The sequence below is a fragment of the Micromys minutus genome (assembly GCF_963924665.1).
Source record: "Micromys minutus genome assembly, chromosome: 23".
Classification (NCBI taxonomy): Eukaryota; Metazoa; Chordata; class Mammalia; order Rodentia; family Muridae; genus Micromys; species Micromys minutus.
The window spans coordinates 336232-354469 of NC_137958.1; the positions used below are offsets into that span (position 1 = coordinate 336232).

The 18238-nt window shown below is 42.5% G+C and overlaps 1 protein-coding gene across 1 annotated transcript in view; it reads right to left on the reverse strand.

Annotated features, from left to right (window-relative positions):
- The window catches only part of PTPRM (protein tyrosine phosphatase receptor type M), a gene marked incomplete at its 3' end in the record, with an annotated part of 489137 nt that overhangs the window by 318667 nt on the left and 152232 nt on the right, over positions 1-18238 (reverse strand). The gene's annotated exons all lie outside the window — the stretch shown is intronic.

Below are 18238 nucleotides of genomic sequence, written 5' to 3' on the forward strand. Positions count from 1 at the left end.
CACCTCTTTTGGAAGCCTATTTCCAAGTACTTCTCACTTTGGAAGCTGGGGTTTTAACACAAGAATCATGGAGCTAACAAATCACTGTTTGCTCTATGAGGGAACATCCTTTTTCCAATCAATGAGGCTGTGACTATTTGACATCTGCTTTCAGAATGCACACTAAAATAAATTCCATGTCTACCTCAAACCATACACAACTGGGAACACCAAGCAGATCTGGATACAGTATAAAGTGAAGAGGAACCAATGTGAAAGTTCAGGAGAATAAACATGCATTGTTCCTGTCTTGAGCAAATGCATCTGAAGCATGGTCCATAAAACTATGAGGGTTTTCTTTGTGTGATACCCTGCTGTCCTTCCATTCTTGTAAGAACATGACTCAAGACTTTTTCTCCACTCTCCAGATGAGGATCCTGAGGCTTAGAGTGCAACAGCTTGAGTGAGATCATGTAGTTAAAGGATATTGAAGTTAGGGGTATGTGACTTGTATGCTCACAGACAGACAGACACACACACACATACAGACAGACAGATATAGAAAATATATGTTCCAAATCATTTGCAATGGACTAATTAAAAAAAATAAAGGCCAATTATTTACTCCGCAAATTGAAAGCTTTAAAAAGATAGCCCACACAGAAGCTGAGTCACAGGAAGCTGAAAAGTAGATACAGATGTTTGCGGAAGAATGGCAGAGAATAGAGAAACGAGGCACTAGCTCAGTACAGAGCCCAACAGAAAGGGAGAAGTCAGAAAGGCTACTGGCCTGAGCCCTCTGGGGTTACCTTCTTTGGAAAGAGAGGTCAGGGTAGTCCCCCGAAGAGCAGCCCCTATGCCACAGCACAGTGAGTCACTGTTCCCAAGCACAAGGCTAAAACTGAGTTAGATGTAGACAGAACACTACTCTGAAGAATACCATACAGAAGTCCTGAGAGTGTCATCTATAAATTGCTGGTATCAATAGCTTTAAATTATAGGTTGGCATTTGGGTTTATTAAGGAAGATCCTTCAGATGCATTAAAAATCTGTTTACCTTCGGTATTGATTTTTTGATAAATATATTATCCAGAGAGGTTCTGTGCAGCCATTTCTCTGGCAGGGCTGACATTTATTCAATGATATTTGCTTGACTGAATTAAGTAGCAATATATGCTCATCTATCTTTGCTCTATCTGGGAAATTATCTTATCAGAGTTGAGCAAATATTTTATAGAAATCTTAGGGTCTGACATAATATAAAGCTGAGGCAAGGACCTAGCCATCCAAGAACTTGGAGTTATGCCTTAATTCCTCACAGCTATTTATACCAAAACAGTACAATGTTTCTAAACAATATCTTACTTGAGTGTTTGAATGTTTTAATGTGGTATTTCTTTAAAGAATAAAAGGACCACCATTGTATTTAATTTTAAATGATTTCTCCTCTAATAACTTATACTGGGACTAGTGGATAAATCCTCACAGGACAAGTCTGGCAGAAGCTGATACTATGTACTTCTTTCTACAGGTGTCTCCACTCAGCCATGGTCTTGAAGTCCTGCTCCCAACAGCCTCCTCTCTCAATACGGGAAAAACCCAGAGAAATCTGGTAAGATGATCCTCTTGGGTTTTTCTCATGTCCCATGGAAATATCCCCATTGAGGGCAATCTTGGGAAAGAGTTGAAGATGTCAGAGTCACCTCAGCCTAAATACATGAGTGGAGAGTCTCTAACGGGAACATTCCTGGAACCACCCTGGACCACTGGACCATAGAAGAGATGAAAAATAAGGGGCTGAAGTACTAAAGCCTCACACTATGAGATCCACTTATCCCAGCATCTGGGTTAACACAGAGACACTGGAGTCTCCAAATTTAACAAAATCTAAAGACTTCTGTAGTCATTAGAATATCTTAAGTCTTAAGCTAGGGATCTAGATGACAAAGTCTACTCAATTCAGACATGTTGAAGTCTCATAACTCATCTGACAAGCCAATGGCCATTTGTGGACAACCATTTTATTTTTTCCTATGAAGGAGCATATGAAGAAAATGGCAGTGTCTTATAAGACTAATCACGGCTTAGCTAGGAGTATGATGCATCTGCAAATTGAGGCATATTACAGACAAAGTCTTCTACTATCACACACACACACACACACACACACACACACACACACACACACGGACACATACACACAAAGCAAACTTAAGTTCTCTTCAAAAGCAACTCCCTTGGTCACAATCCATTTTCATTTCTTGTTTATTCAATTTTAAGCCAGAACACAGAACAGGTTTTGCTGTGACACATTTACACATATCTCCCACAGTGCCTTGTTCCTATCTACTACCTACTTCCCACATTTTCCAAACACACACACCACCCCCACTCCATGTTCATGCATTTCTGTTTCCATGTTCATGTCTTATCTGTTTTGGTGCACATGTGTACGTGTGTTTAACCAACTTTCTTCTCCAATTCTCAAGCTTACACTCATTCCTACAAATTACCTTCTGCTCGCTTTCCTTTCTTCTGGAGGCAAGTCCCTTGGTACAGAATGGCACTGGGCTTAAGAATTCAAACCAGCCATCTTTCCCTGGTGATCGACACCAATAGCAAGAATAGCCACCAGTGCAGCAGAGCGCCACAGCTCTAGCAGACGGGGCAACAAGCCCTGAGTTTGAAAGGTGTCATTGAGCTTGTCAAATAAAAAACTCCAGAGTCTCTTCTTTAATAGACTTGAACTAAATATAAAGCAGTCAAGAGAGATAGGTGGAAAAAATAAAAACACATTTACCTGAATCCTAAGATCCTTCAGAGCTAGGAGCTCTGTTAAAATTCTTTCCCCTTTGTGTGAGTAGCAACACAGAGAGGAAAATGAAGGTAGACTCGCTACTTCCTATGATGACCTCATAAGTCTGTGGTCACAGTTTCTCCTGCTGGCTAAAATCAGATCTGACTTCTGGGATTTACTCCGAACCAAACCATGGGTAGGATTTGTCACTAGCTCCCTTAGGATTGATAGTTAGTGCTCTAGCAAACCTCTGTGCAAGGAAAATATTAGTCTGACCTACTAAAGACTACTAAAGAGATGACCGTATGCAGTACAAGGATAAATAAGAATTTCTCACAGGCCCAAAGAGACCACAGGCCCAGGGAACATGCATCTTCTCACTAAAGTATCCATCTGTCTCTAAAGTTAAGCCGGACACCTGGGGCCTGAAGCAGTGGTCCCAGTGAAAGGCTGAAGGGTTACACATCTCCATCTGCTGGGGAATTTGCTGAATTACCAGCATCAGGAGGTGTGGCTTTGCTGAGTGTTTACCAAAAGGAAATGAAAGGAAAGCAAGCGCTACCTTTTCTGGGAGATAAGAATGTGTTTGCCCCTGCCAAGCACAGCCATGGCTTTTAGTCATCAAAGGCTGCAATGCAACAGTGTGGTGTTTCTGCTTGTTGTTTGGTTGGTTGCCAAAGTCAACAGTGTATGAACAAAACAGACATTTTTGTGGAGATAGATTCTGTCTCTCTGTGAATGTAATGAATTCATTCTGAAGTTGTACTTGAGGAAAAAGTTCTTCATCTTGGAGAACACAAATATCAGCGCCTATCTCCAGTGGGAATATCTCAAAAATATAACTGAAAGACCCCAGTGGGCCACACAGCAGAGTGGCCATGAACAGGAAACAGCATTGTGGGGTGAAGGAAGGTAAACGGGTGTGGTAGAGAGATCTGAGGTGGGGGATGGGTCAGTACTCATTGTGTACGTGGGAAACTGCTAAGGAAAAATACTTAAAGAGAGAACCAATGAACCAAGAGATCATCTATGCCTCGCCCCCCACCAAGCTTACGGCAGAAGAGCCAGCAAAACTGTCAAAATCACCAACTTCTCAGGGGTCAGCGTTCACCTGCTCTACCTCTGACGTATCAGCAAATCCAATTAGAACACAGATCTTTCCACTAGAAATAATTCTGTTCCCTTCCATGGGTGGCCTGCGGATGGGGTGAGGGACAAATCCACTGTGGAGTGAACTGTTGCTGATTCTTACGTAATTTCCACTGAGCACCATTTCCAAGTCTCTCCGAAACGTGGTTAGTCATCTTTATATCATTTTGTCACCGTACATTTCATAAGAGAAGGAGCTGAACTGATTCCATCACGGCACTATATCCGACAGGTAGCAGTTAAGAACCTCAGAAACGGTACCACTGAGTGCACTGAGATGGGCCCGCTCATATATGTTTAAATAATTCATTTTATCGACCTTCTATTCCTTTGAAATCCTATACCCAACTTCAAATATATGAATATTAATCCTGTTTTCCAATTGTTCTGGAGCATGAGATTTCATAAACTCAACCTTCACAGAATTAATAACAACCTCACACTGCTATGTTGCCTTCTCCAGTGCCATTCTGTGTGTATTATTTTATTTGATGCTCAAGTGAAATGTATTTGTTAGTATAAAGAACTTCTCAGTAACAGAATGAACTATTTATATTATCTTTATTCAAAGAGAAAGTGAATGATCATCCCCATGGGTGTCCTTTATGCGGTTTCAAAAACTCGTTTCCCTCTTTTCCTTGCTGGCTTCTCTGCTAACTATAAATTGAGGTAGTCATCTCTTAAGAAAGCCTTTCACAGTACTTCCTGGAGTATCTTCCAGGACCCCCAAAGTTTTTAAGATCCTTTCAGGGAACCTAAAATAAAACTATTCCCACAATAACAGAGCACTTGAGAAAACTATTCCCACATGCCTCTAACCTGAGAGAAACATTCCCACATCCCTCTCACCTGAGAGAACCATTCCCACATGCCTCTCACCTGAGAGTACCATTCCCACATGCCTCTCACCTGAGAGAACTATTCCCACATGCCTCTCACCTGAGAGAACTATTCCCACATGCCTCTCACCTGAGAGTACTATTCCCACATGCCTCTCACCTGAGAGTACCATTCCCACATGCCTCTAACCTGAGAGTACTATTCCCACATGCCTCTCACCTGAGAGTACTATTCCCACATCCTTCTCACCTGAGAGTACCATTCCCACATGCCTCTCACCTGTTTACAGGTGCAGTGTCGCTCTTCTCCCAAGGGAATAGATGTTCATTCTCCTTGTGTTCCCTTTCCCCATTCCCTCCCCAGTGTTAGTAGATAATTGAAAAGTTAGCAGTAGGCATTATCCACATTGATATTGGCAATAGCTCTTTAAATCTTTCAAAATACTGCCAGGCTATGAAAGGCATCCTATCACTTGAGTCTGAGGTTCATTTCGCAATCCTCACTGGTGAAATACATAGTTTATTTTCTTCCCAGGCACCCTTCAGTTGGCCCAGTGTGAAGTGTGGGGGACAGAGGTGCTGTCATAATCTGTTTCCAGTTGTCTCCACAGAGACCACAGAACAGGTATTTTATAAGGAAATCTCATCTCCTATGACAGTGACGGCAGAGGAATGCAAACCCATGACTCTGGTACCTGTGGAGGCTTTGTGTATGTCACAGCACTGTAGAGAGCGTCACACAGTGACAGCCCTACAACCCCTCCATGGGGCCACACCCTGAGGACTTCAAGGACCCAGTAACTTCCAGAAGATACTACCTCCAAATACCATAGAACCCACTTATGAAGCTAGGGATTGGTTTCCGCATGTGTCACTCAGCATAAAAGATCCTCAATGCCCCCACAGTTGACAGTCAAGACAGGAAGAAGCAGGGAATCAACAAGCTTCTTCACATTTCATCAGTCAAGGCAGATGTTTTCTTGTATAAAATTGGCTACGCAGATGTGCAATACCCCAACATGTCAAGGGGAAAGCTGAGCAATTATCCACATCTACCAACAACTGCAAAGGCTCCAAGTGTTGTCAGCTCATCTCTCTCCACAATGATCCCACACCACTGCTAGCTACCACAGGGGCTCCATCCTCTCTCAGCTCCCTTCTGCCAGCCATTTACCTAGAGTTATTCACCTGCATAGACTCTTCATTGATCCAAACACACAAATTTCAGGAACTTGAAAATATATTCTTTTGAGCTGTGATACACACAAGCCTACATGTTTAAGATTGTTTTCCCCAGAACAATGGAACAACAGTGTAAACAAAATATTAGTGAATGCTTGCCCAAATCAGCATAGTGTTTTTGTCTGAAACAGGCACTTTATTTATGTACTTTAGCACCTTTGTTTGACCACTGTTTTAACAGCTAATTACTCATAATAAGTTATGCCACAGACAAAAGCTTTTAACCTTTCGGGTAACCAAGATCCAGATCAATGAAAGGAAATTAAAATTTTTAAAGAATCACTTTTATTACTTTTCATCTGTGTATCTGTGTGAGGATGTGTGTGTGTGCACTCACATGCAGTCCCCAGGAATGCCTGAAGAGGACGTCAGATTCTAGAGCTACAGGCAGTTGTAAAGCTGTCCTTCATGGGAACTGAGAGTTGAACTCTAGACCTTAGCAAGAGCAAGCAGCAAAGGTTCTTAATCACTGTGCCAAGCTCCCACTCAGAAATTAACATTCCTGTCTCAACTGACTCATCTGGGTCAAGTAACAATTTCATCTGTCAATGTAAAAAGACCCCATGACCTCCCAGCTGAAAGATACAAACTGTATCATTTTGTTTTCCAAATAACAAGCATTGATTGCAATGCTAGAAAGGTTACTTGTCATCAGCTCAGTGGTTGACCTACTGGCAAATTGTATCCTGTCACTCCACAGGACTCCAAGACAAGAGAAACTTTGTTTATAGAGAATAATTAAGGAGGTAGCGGTGTTTCCACAAGGTGTGAGATCCCAGGATGGTTCTTATGTTCAACAGCAAAAGAAAGAGCAAACAAACATCATGAAAATAAATGACTAGATGAGGATTTTATAATTTCCCAAGACCAAGTCCAAAAACTTCATTTTTCTAGATTTAAAAGCGTGGGATCAAACACAGCCTATGTCTTCAAGTCAGTTAGTAAGGATGTACATTCTCTACAGTTAGTGAGTGCAGTTAGGGGTGTACAAAAGAGCAGTTTCAAGTTTATCAAGAGGAATTTAAAACACACACACACATATACACACACAATGGGAAATAATGCTGGGACCAGAGAGATGGTTCACTCAGTGAAGGGCTTGCCGCACAAGCATGAGGCCCTGAGTTTGGATCCTAGGTGCCCGGTAAAAGCCAGGAAATTATATCATGCATTTTATCCCAGCAGCAGGAAAACAGAGAAAGCACCCCAGGGTTGCTGGCCAGCCTGTGTAGCCAAGCCTCTCGCTTCAGGGTCTGTAAGAGATCTCAACACAGAAGGTGGAGGAGTGATTAAAGTCACCCAACACAAAATGCACACAGTGTGCACACACAGTTGCACACTCAAACACACACACACACACACGGAGAAAGAAATAGTTCTGTGGTAAACAGTTAAAGCATACAACTAAGGACCAACCACTTGCAGGACAAGTTTTCATTTACATCACAAGCTGTATTAGTATGCAGCCTCAGGTATGACACTCGGACACTCACTGCCACATAATCAGATATTTGAACTTGTCCGCCCACCAGATAGAGGCCCTATGATTGTCCAGCAGACAATTAATTAAATGGCCATATTTATTTCTGTTCCCATCACTTAAGCCTCAGAATAGTGCATTAAAATATAATTTGTCACTATCCAGAATAAAGTATCGACTAACAAGGCATTAAAGTCCACTTATTTAAAATAATGATCTGCATAATAATTTTCTAGAGTTTGCCAAGAAATAGACAGGAGCTTTCCTATACTTAGTCTTCCTACACTGAAGAGAATAGAAATGCATGCAAGTACAAATGCAAAAACAAAATGCCAAAATCCCCCTTTCTGTGCATTTTCTTCCAACGTGTCAGCCTGCCCCAGCCAGCAAGGTCTCCACTGACACGATACACCTACTAAGACCCAACACCAGAACATGAAGCGCTTGCCCTAATTTAGATACTACTAGAATTATATCTCTGAAGCTAGTTACCCCAAATTGGTGTTACATAAATCCCTGGGCTCTGAGGAGCCTCTCTAGCAGTGACCAAGAACTGAATCACAATATGCTGAGGGAGGGAAGCAGGGCTCTGCTCTCACTGTTTGAAATGTAAATATTTTTGTGCAATTTGACAGCATTTGCCTAAATTTGCCTAAAATGCATCAGTGGATAAAATTCAGGTCAGCAAGAAGCACCTCAGCCATGTGTTCTCTTTCCCTGCGTTTACACTGTGGAGTTTGCTTAACTCAGGAGTTCAGAAGTTGAAGAACAATAATACTTATATAAACTTCACCTAGCTTTAATAATCGTTAAGATGGTCATTTTGGCATGTCTGCTTTACAAACACACACTCACATACACGCATACACACATACATAAACACATACACACATACACATACTCACACAATACACACATATATACATATACATACAATAACATACACACATACATATACATACACACACATACACACTCATACACTCATACACACACACACACACACACACACACACACACACACTTTTTTACTTACTTTCCTTCTGCAGACATAAACACTTATGATCTTTTAAATTGGGCATAAATTCTCCTAAGATCACAGAAATCTTACATACTCATGTGTTTCTTTCTTCAGTCTTTATCTTCCAGACAGAGCTCCTTATGATGTTTCTGATACATTCATCAGAAAATCTGAGATTTCAGACAGGGGAGGGGTCTGCGTGGGGAACCAGCTTGCCATCTCCTCCTGACAACCTGGATTCAGATCTCCAGGACCCAGGTAGATGTGAGACCCAGTGGTCAACGTGACGGCCATAGTTTCAACGCTTCACTATGGGAAGGGGATTGCTGGAAGATTCCAAACATCTGGCCTGGCATCTTCAGCAGTGAACAGGAGAAAGCCTGTCTAACAAGGTGGAGAGAAAGGACACCTAAGGTACCTGTGTGCACACCTGTGTACACACACAAATCACACACGTAGTATCGGCAACTTGAATTTCTATCTTCATGTAATCCACACTCTCCTTCCTTTGCCAACGATCAGCAAATTATCTCCCTGAATCTCTTGCTACAGAGACTCGGGGAAGTCTAACAGTGTTTCCTCAGATAGCTGGGGATACAATTCACAGGAAGACCTGGGTTCAGATCCTAGTACCCACATAAAAATGGGCACACGAATCTGAGTCCCAGGGATTTGGTCGACAGCCGGTCTAGCCAACATGTGACGGTGAGGTTCAGATTCAATGACCAACTCAACAAGGAAGGCAGAGGAGAGGGCATGATGGAGCACATCTGACATGAACTCTGGCTTTCCCATACACATATGAAACATTCCTTTCCTTACACACAGACACATACCCCCCACACCCACATGTACTCCACATACCAGTGCATGCATGCACAAGCATATCTGAGGGTCCCATTTCTTCTCTTCCTCTCAAGACGCTACTCACACCGTCGGCAGCTCCAAGGCAGTGTGAGCATGCTCACACTCTCCCCACACGCTCTGTCAAGGACAGCCTCTGTGTACCACTTCAGCCCCAGTCAGCCAGGTGTCACATCACTTCCTCAGCACTGGATTGCCTGGGTCCAGGCTTGTCACTACAGACTCAGTTCCTAGAGCTGTGCTTTGTGCATGGTGTGAGCCAAAGGACAAATATGAAGCCTCAGTTTGCCCTGATTTGAAGTTGGGAAGAAACTGTACCTAGACCTCCTCATTTAAATGATTTTCACACTTGAGTCAATAGGAAGTCCCGAGGCATATCTGAGGGAGTGTGAAATAACTTCTGTAGCGGGTGATAGAATGTAAAAGACATGAGCCTCAGGTCACCCAGAATGTCCCCTGAGATTCCCTACTTTGCCTGCATGAAGGCTTATCAGGACTACCACTGACCTGCTACCCGGGTCTACCCAGATAGAGCAACACCCTCCGACCCAAGCCTGTCTGACTCCACACATGCATTCACAGAGAGACAGGCTCCTACCAACTTCCCTAGGCCCTGGAGACAAACATCTAGGCCTCAGGCTTTCTTGTCCTGAGGACATGGTCTTCCAATTTGCTTACCCCAGTTTTTGTTGTCTATTAGGAATCTGCTCAAAGGATGAATGGAGATATTTCTGGGTCCTAAATCTTAACCTTAGGCCCTGTTTCCCATCACTTAGAGTAGGTTTTACATTTCTTATAAGTAGGCCATGTTTAGCATCAGCCTTTCCCCCATAGAGCATAGAGGTGGAACAGCAAGGACCCTACCACTCTCCAAATTCTCAGCATGCTGTCCTGGAGCCAAGTATAACAAGCTACCATCACCTAATCTCTCTGGTCCTCATCTCTCTTTCTACTCAAATGCCGGCTCCATTTGCAGCATCTGCCACATTTGGCCTCCCTGTTTATTCGATTACTTGGCCTCACATCTCGCTGATAATGGCATTTTGGATAATTTTACAGGAAATTAAGCAAGAAGTAAAACCATTACAGTGCTTATTTATATACAGAGGCAGATTTGTATACTTTTTAGCAAATATCTTAAACAGAGTTAATCACTATTCTTATGTTTTGTTAATTTCCAAGTATTCAAGACAGGAATTTAGAAGAACTTTAATGGAAAACACCCGAGGACTGTTAAGAAGACACTATTGGCATATGTGTTTCCAGAGTGGCTTCCACTGGCCCAAATGAAACAAGTTAACCAGCAAGCATTGTAGCAGTGTTGGGAACAGTATCAATCTGAATCTCTAAAGCTTTTGCATATCAAGGCGATGAAATAGCAACATTATTTTAGCTTCTTTTCCCCTGGCTCTGATAACACACTCTGAAAAAGGCAACTTAAAGAAGAAAAGCTTTACACTGGCTTCCAGAGTTCAGTGGGACAAGCCTTCAGATATGAGCACATATAGCAGGAATGACAGAGCCGCCCCTGTGTAAACACCAGAGGCTGCGCAGCCCCAAAAGCATCTCCTGCAGGAGGACCTAATTGAGGACTGCCTGAGAGACCAAGGATTGCTGGTGCAGACAATGCCAGCCAATCAGGAGCTGCCATTTAGAAGAGATGCTTTCTCAGGACCAACAGGTGGAGGGTATTGAAGGAACCCGCAGCACTGCTCAGATGAGCTGCTGCAGCCTTTGTCACCTGCTCCAGGAGTCTGTCCTTGACTCCTTGCCACCTCACCTCCAACCCCTAAGGGCACATAGGGTCAGGTGACAGTAGTCCAGGGCACAGACAACAAGTACATATCCTGGAATAAAGGGAAAATGGACCCATTGCTGGGGTAGAGACTGACAGGGAGGAGAACACCAAGGTACACATGATCTGATGAGGAAGTGAGAAAATGGGGTTGATGGCGCTATAATTTAGAAGAAAGGATGAGGGTAAAATAGCAGTAAGGATGTGTGGGAAAGTCATAAGGAACTATTAACTACGTAAAAATTTCTAAGATACAGGAAAGTCAGCATATAAATATATGCATATACTTTAAGCAATTTTTTTTTCATCTAGGCTGTCAATGCTTGCTCCAAGAACCAAAGATCAGTTGACAGACAACAGACACAAGAAACTCTTTTAAGATGGTGGTCAGGGCTGTCCAAGAGACTTCCAACACATTATATACTACTGCTATTGTCTTTGTTTTTGGAGACACCTGTCTCCAAAAATGAAAGGTAAGTTTCTATTGCTGAAGATGCTATGTACTCAGACTCAGCACCCAGAGGCTCTTCAGCTAGAACTGAGAAATAATCTTTCCCATGGATGAGAACACCAGTTCGTTTACTAAAACCAAATGATCACACATATCACTGTCTAGACCTGAAGACCTTACACATAACATCATGTGAACAGTCCTGAAATTCACATAACATTATTTGCACCAAGAAGACTATATTTATGTATTCAGGAATACACACACACACACACACACACACACATACTACTACCATGACCACCACCACCAACAACAATAACAATTAGTGAACCGAATAGGCCATGAAAGCAAGAACCCTATGTGAGAAGGTTTGGAGGAAGAAAGGGGCAGAGGGAAATGTTGCAATATAATTTCCAAAAAATAAAATTTTAAATGTCAAAATGGCCAATTTAATGTTTTCTATATTTTATCACAATTTCTAGTTGGGCAAAAATCCAAATCATATATAATTCAAAGAAATTCAAATCATTTCTTTTCTAATTAATGAAAAATGTGATCCATCACCTACAGCCATATCCAAAATCCTCATGTAGCCAGAAGTATCACAGTTACACAGTTACATAGCCAGTGAGGGCCACCATGAGAGGTCACTTAATCACACCACCTGGACATGAGGCAGACAGAGCCAGGCATTCTCCCTCAATCACTGAGTTAAACTGCCTGACTGTGTTCATCAGCACCCCAAGTTGTTTCTCTCCATTCTGCAGAGACTGCCGACAGGATACAGCCCTAACCACTGTCTCAGACTCACAGTTCAAAGTGGAAACTCATTTTAATTCTCTTCTGGTGACATGAGTTTCTTCAGAGATAAAGAATGCTCTTTGGAAGTCACAGAATGGAAGGCTTGCATGGAAGAGTCAAGAACAAACCCCCTTCTGTGTCCTGAGTTAAGTGACTAAAAATATCCACACACAACTACAATAATTCAAGACTCAACACAATCACTGTGCTGAGTTTTATGACAAAGTTAAAGCTGGAAACACAAAGGAAGCATGTCCCACAGACAGTGGTTTGTGCACCTTGACTTTCAACACCACAGTAATAAATGTCACTACTCTCAAAGGCTCTTTTCAGATTCTTATGAATCTGTTCAAAAGCTTCACAAAGATATCTAAGTTCTATTCTTCACTCTGTGTCTTTCAAAAAAGACAATAAGAAGTTGGCATGAGCTACCTATGCTACAGAGTTGAAGGCAAGCTGAGCAATGAGTTTACATTAAACTCACGGAAAAGGAAGAAGGGAACTGGGGAGGGGTGAAGAGAATAGAAGAAGGATGGAGGAGGAGGAAGAAAGGGGTGAGGAGAGGATAAAGAGGGGCAGGGGAAGAAAGAAGATGAGGGAAAAAGAAGAAGAAGACGAGCAGGAAGAAGAGAAGGAGGAAGAGGAAAAGGAAGAAGAAGACAAAGAAGGGGAGGAAGAGAGAGGTGGCATTTCTTTAACACTATACTGGGCTGAGAATGAGGCTGAGATCCTGATATGAACCTGTAGATTTTCTCATGGCCGGTTCTGAGGCAGGTTCTTAATATCTCATAGCTTTCAAGGTCTTGTATAATCTGCCTTCATTAGCCCTGCAAAGATTACCTCTTTGTTCCTGCCCACCCCGCCCCACACTCACACACTTGGCCTCCATGGCTTCCTGGCCCTGCCTCAATTTATGTCTTTATTCAGTAAAACAGGCACCACCTATCATTCCCAGGATGACTGAAACCTGATCCCATCTTTAGAATTTGCTCTTGGCCTCAAATACTGTGCACCATTAGTTATGTTCTCACTATGTATTGGTCACGGGCCTGTCTCCTCGGTTGGTTATAATCAGCAGGAAGAAAGACTCAGCTGCTGGTCTGCTGAGGGCCAGCCTCATGGAAGTCATTCTACAGACAAATACAGCTGTGCCTGGATATCCACAAGGGATTTGTTTCAGAACCCCTCAGTAATACCCAGATCACTGATGTTCAAGTCCTCTACATTAAGGGCTACAATATTCACTGTGCACACTGTCATTTTATGCCACGTATTTATGCCAACCCCACCTGAGTTATAATAAATAACCAGTGACACATAAACTTTATTGTTAAAAAAAATGAGAAGGAAAAAAATACCTCTGTGCAAGGCCAGTAGAGATAATTCTATTTGAATCCTGTCTGTCTGCAATGTACCCATGAATATGGAGCCTACAGATAAGGCAAGCTGACCATATGACTGAATAAAGGTGGTACTAAGAGCTTAAGGACTTACACGAGGGTCTTATGAAGGGACAGGGCAGGTTCTTTCAGGGTGTACAGACAGTCCCACAATAGGCAGTTTTCATGCTCGCTTGACAATGCTTAGAGACAGCACCTAGATTGAACACCTATATCCTTGCCACATGTGCATCTTTACAAGGTCATCTAAGGACGGTCTGAAAAGCAAAGGATCTACGTCTCTGGATGTCTGATTCATGTAGTGTATGGAGATTGCCACCCAGGCTCCTGGGACCACCACAAGGATCAAATTACACAAAGCTCACAGGCCAAGTGTGTCAACTGCTAGAATCATCTGTCTGCACAAGCTTATTTTGTCTGATGGGACAGACTGACCAGTGAGTACAGCCACTCACCTGTGATTTACACTCTTTCCCTTTCCCACCATTCCTTCTGGTTCGGTTAAGGGACAAAGCATTTAGGAAAGCCAAAGGGAACATCATGTGGATGAGTGATAAGTATGATGAGCTGAATCTGACATCCTCATTTAAATATTTACCACCTTCCAGATAAACAAGAGCAAACAGGCTTTACAGCATGTGACCTTTGGCCCATCCAGTCAGACCTAGAATGGAAGGAGGCTCTGGGGAAGCATCTCTGTTCAGCTCACAGGACAATGCCTGGCACATGGCAGGTGTTTAATTAACATCTGTAGAGGGGCAGCTGATGGGGCAGCTGATTGAAGAATCAGTGAGATAATTAAACAAATGTTTGTGTATTTAGTGACAAAAGTATTCCTTACGGATACACGGATACACACTGAGACTCAAGGGGACAAATGGCCTTCCTGGTCTCACAGCATCCCCTTCATTATTCACAGAACACCACAGGAGACGCAGAGTGCAAACAAATGGGGAGGCTATCCCAGCAGTGGAGCACATGCCTGGCAAGTGCACCCAAAGAGAAATGGTCAATTACCCTGTCCGTGCAGCATCCTCCCCAATGTGCAGCTGATGCTAAACAAGACGCCTAGTCATTTTTCTATTTTCTGGGTCATCACACTAAAAGTGTCTATCACCCCTCTGCCGGGCACTTCTTTCTCCCTGCCTTGGGTTGGGTACCACAGCCAGCCATGATTCAGTCCTGAGTCTGTCTCCAGCATCACTCCCAGCAGATAAAGCCAAGGCAAGAAAGTAAAAGGACCTTTGGCAATTGAAAGCCACACTCCCTGAGAACCAGCAGGATAATTTCCTCCTCCCCCACCTCCGAATCCCTGCAACAGGGCCTAAGTCAACCTCATAATAGTAACCTTAAGAACTATACCCTATAGAAATAGTATCTTAAACAGTGTGGACGTGAACATAGATTCTATGAATACCAGGTACTTGCGCTTTGAATTTGCTTTGACATAAAAAGCTACTACAGACCATAATATTGTCTTTATTATGTTTCAGTCACTCCTTTCAGTCACAGAATATAGTTTATTATTAATAATTTCAAATTAGTATTAAAAGATATTTAAAAAATAAACATCAAATTTTAAAAGATTTATTGTTTTAACATGCATGTGTGTGTGGGGGGGGTGCTTTTGAGTTTTGAGCACAGGTATGTGGGAAGGTCCAAAGTGGGTTTCATTCCCTGGAGCTGGAGTTATAGGCAGTTGTGCAAGGTCCACTATAGGCGAGGAGACTGAACCCAGGTCCTCTGCAAGAGCAGCACATGCTGTCAATCACTGACTCCTCAATGTCTGGAGTAATAGTGCACCCTCTGGAGGCTGACAGAAGAATAACAAGTTGAGGTTTGCATGGGACCACAGAGTGAGTTCAAATCCAGCTTAGATAAATCAATGAAACCTTTTTTCAAAAGGATAAAAATGGCAGGGGGGTGGCTATAGCTCAAGGGTAGAACATTTGTCTAGCATGTACTAGGCCCCGAGTTCACTCCACATCCACTGTTTAGAATTAAAGTAGTAAGTTACAGATATTATATAGTCAGACACTATATAAACATGGACCACAGTCCAGCCATAAGTACATATTCTGTGGTCATAAAATACTTCTTAGGACAACTGCCTACGTGATACTCCCAGGATATGACGTGCACTGCCAGGCCAGAAGCCACAGTGCTAACAAAATACACCAGGCTCTTATTTGGGTTTGAATCTGAGTTCCCAGGGTCAGAGTAGCAATCTTTATGATAGACATTTAAAATTCCCCTCAGTGCTAATGAAGAGGATCAACTCGTATGAAACAAGCCACACAGTTATCAATGAGAGGACAGTTAGCTTATTTTTGTTTTGCCGTTAGGAAAATCATTAAGGCTCGGAGCCTACCATAGAAGCTTCGAATTTAACTACACAACGTTACAGGACACTTGGTATTTGTCTTTATTTAGCATGGGCTTCCAGAGAGGTGCCATCAGCTCAAGGAGAGATCAAGTCAGTTTAGATAAAGCTCCAGACTGAGTTCACTTTTTAAAATGTGGTTATAAATAGCCTCACACATGGAAGACACCAAGGAACAAACCCTACCTTTGACTTCAGAAAGGACAGAGTAGCATCATGGGCTAAAATTAGAATAATACTTTAGGCTGCCATCATTTTGAGATTCATTTTGATGGGTTGTTTGCTAATGGGAACCACAGGAGTGCAGCCAAGACTAAGGCTCTAGGAGAGAGACAAGCAGTGGCCAGAAAACCACAGAAACAGGTGATGAGAGGAAATGTAAAGCCATGCTACAGTTAATCCTCATAATGTGACTACAGGAATAAAAAAGAATCACGGTCTGAAACAGCCGAGGTTGGGAGTGCTTACTGCCCCAGTAACGCTGAGGTTGAGAGACACAGTTCTGTGTACTGCTCTCTGCCCCAGCCCTGAAGATCTGACCACGGAACTTAAGCTTTGGTACACTGTTTCTGAGAATAGCCACGGCTGTGTGACAATAAACTCCATGGACACCGAAATGTGTCATTCTTATTTCCCAAATACTATTATCCTTTTAAAAGTTTCCAGTCACTTTAAAATGGAGACACCATTTCTAGCTGACAAGCCACATTGAAACAGTCTTTGGGCTACATTTGGCCAACAGGGCAACTGTGTATGAAGTCAATACAGCATCAGCCTACATGTAGCAGAACAAGTATTGGCATGAGAACAAATCCAATTGTTTTGTTAAAGGAAGCCTTAAACAACTTAGCCCATGTGGGTAACCCAAGCCACCGGTACTCTCTGCTATCCGTTGACCATAAGCAATGTTAACAGTTGGTTATTATATTTACAGATTTATTATTGTGTCTGTAGCATGTATGTGACTCTCTGTATCTCTGCCTCTCCATACATACACACACACACACACACACACACACACACACACACGCATATGTATCTAGACTTCTAAACTTAAGTTTGTTTCCTACAATGAGAGAGAAGAGAATTCTCTGAAGTTGGATCTCTCCTTCTATCATGTGGGTCTGGATACTGAATTCAGGTTGTCAGGCTAGGTGCAAGCATCTCTTTTAAACAGGGAGGTGTTTATCTTATGACTCAAATAGAATCAGCACATGTGGAAGAGGATTCTGCACTATTTAGGCTATTTTATCAGTGGATGGGCCACAGTGATGGAAGCAGACACCTCACTCCAACAGTTTACAAACTGGAGGCTTGGGGTGCAGCTCAGGCAGAGACAGAGCTAGAAAGGCACAGACTTCATGAGTAGACAGATGTGGTCTCAGCAATGGCTGTGCTCGCATGGACAGATCTACCAGGTCCAACTTTCCACCACTGTGCAGGAAGGACCAATCACAAATAAGAGAAGTAAGAGACTGGGGTTAGTCACCTCTCACGGCAGCAGTGACAGGCATGCTCAAGAGACAGGGAAAGGCAGCCAAGGAGAAGGTGATCCTGGCACCAAACAAGGCTCTGGAAGCTTCTGAAGCCTCAAAAAGCCACCCAGCTAAAGAGATTAGGGTTCCTGACTTGGAAATTATAAGGAATTAAGGAAAGGAGAGGGAAGACCATGGTGGTCATCATAATTATTAAAGCTTATTAAGAACAACATTAAATTCTACCTCATGCTCTGAAGGTTCCTCTACAAGATTACACACAAAATTTAATTACCGCTGCATGTAGGCACATTAATGAAAAGCTTTATATTTATATATTTCATAAAAATATGTACTTTATCTGAAACCTAAATTTCAATACTAGGTTTTTATCAGTTTCAGTTTTAAATGGCACATTCATCAGCCAATTTTAAATAGTGATTCTGCAAATCTAAAACCTTAAAAGGACTGCGAAGGTCACAGCCTGGAAAGAGAGTCCCCTTAAAATAGTCAGACAGTGCAGTGACTAGACCAGTCATCCTCTTCCTGCTCTTTCAAA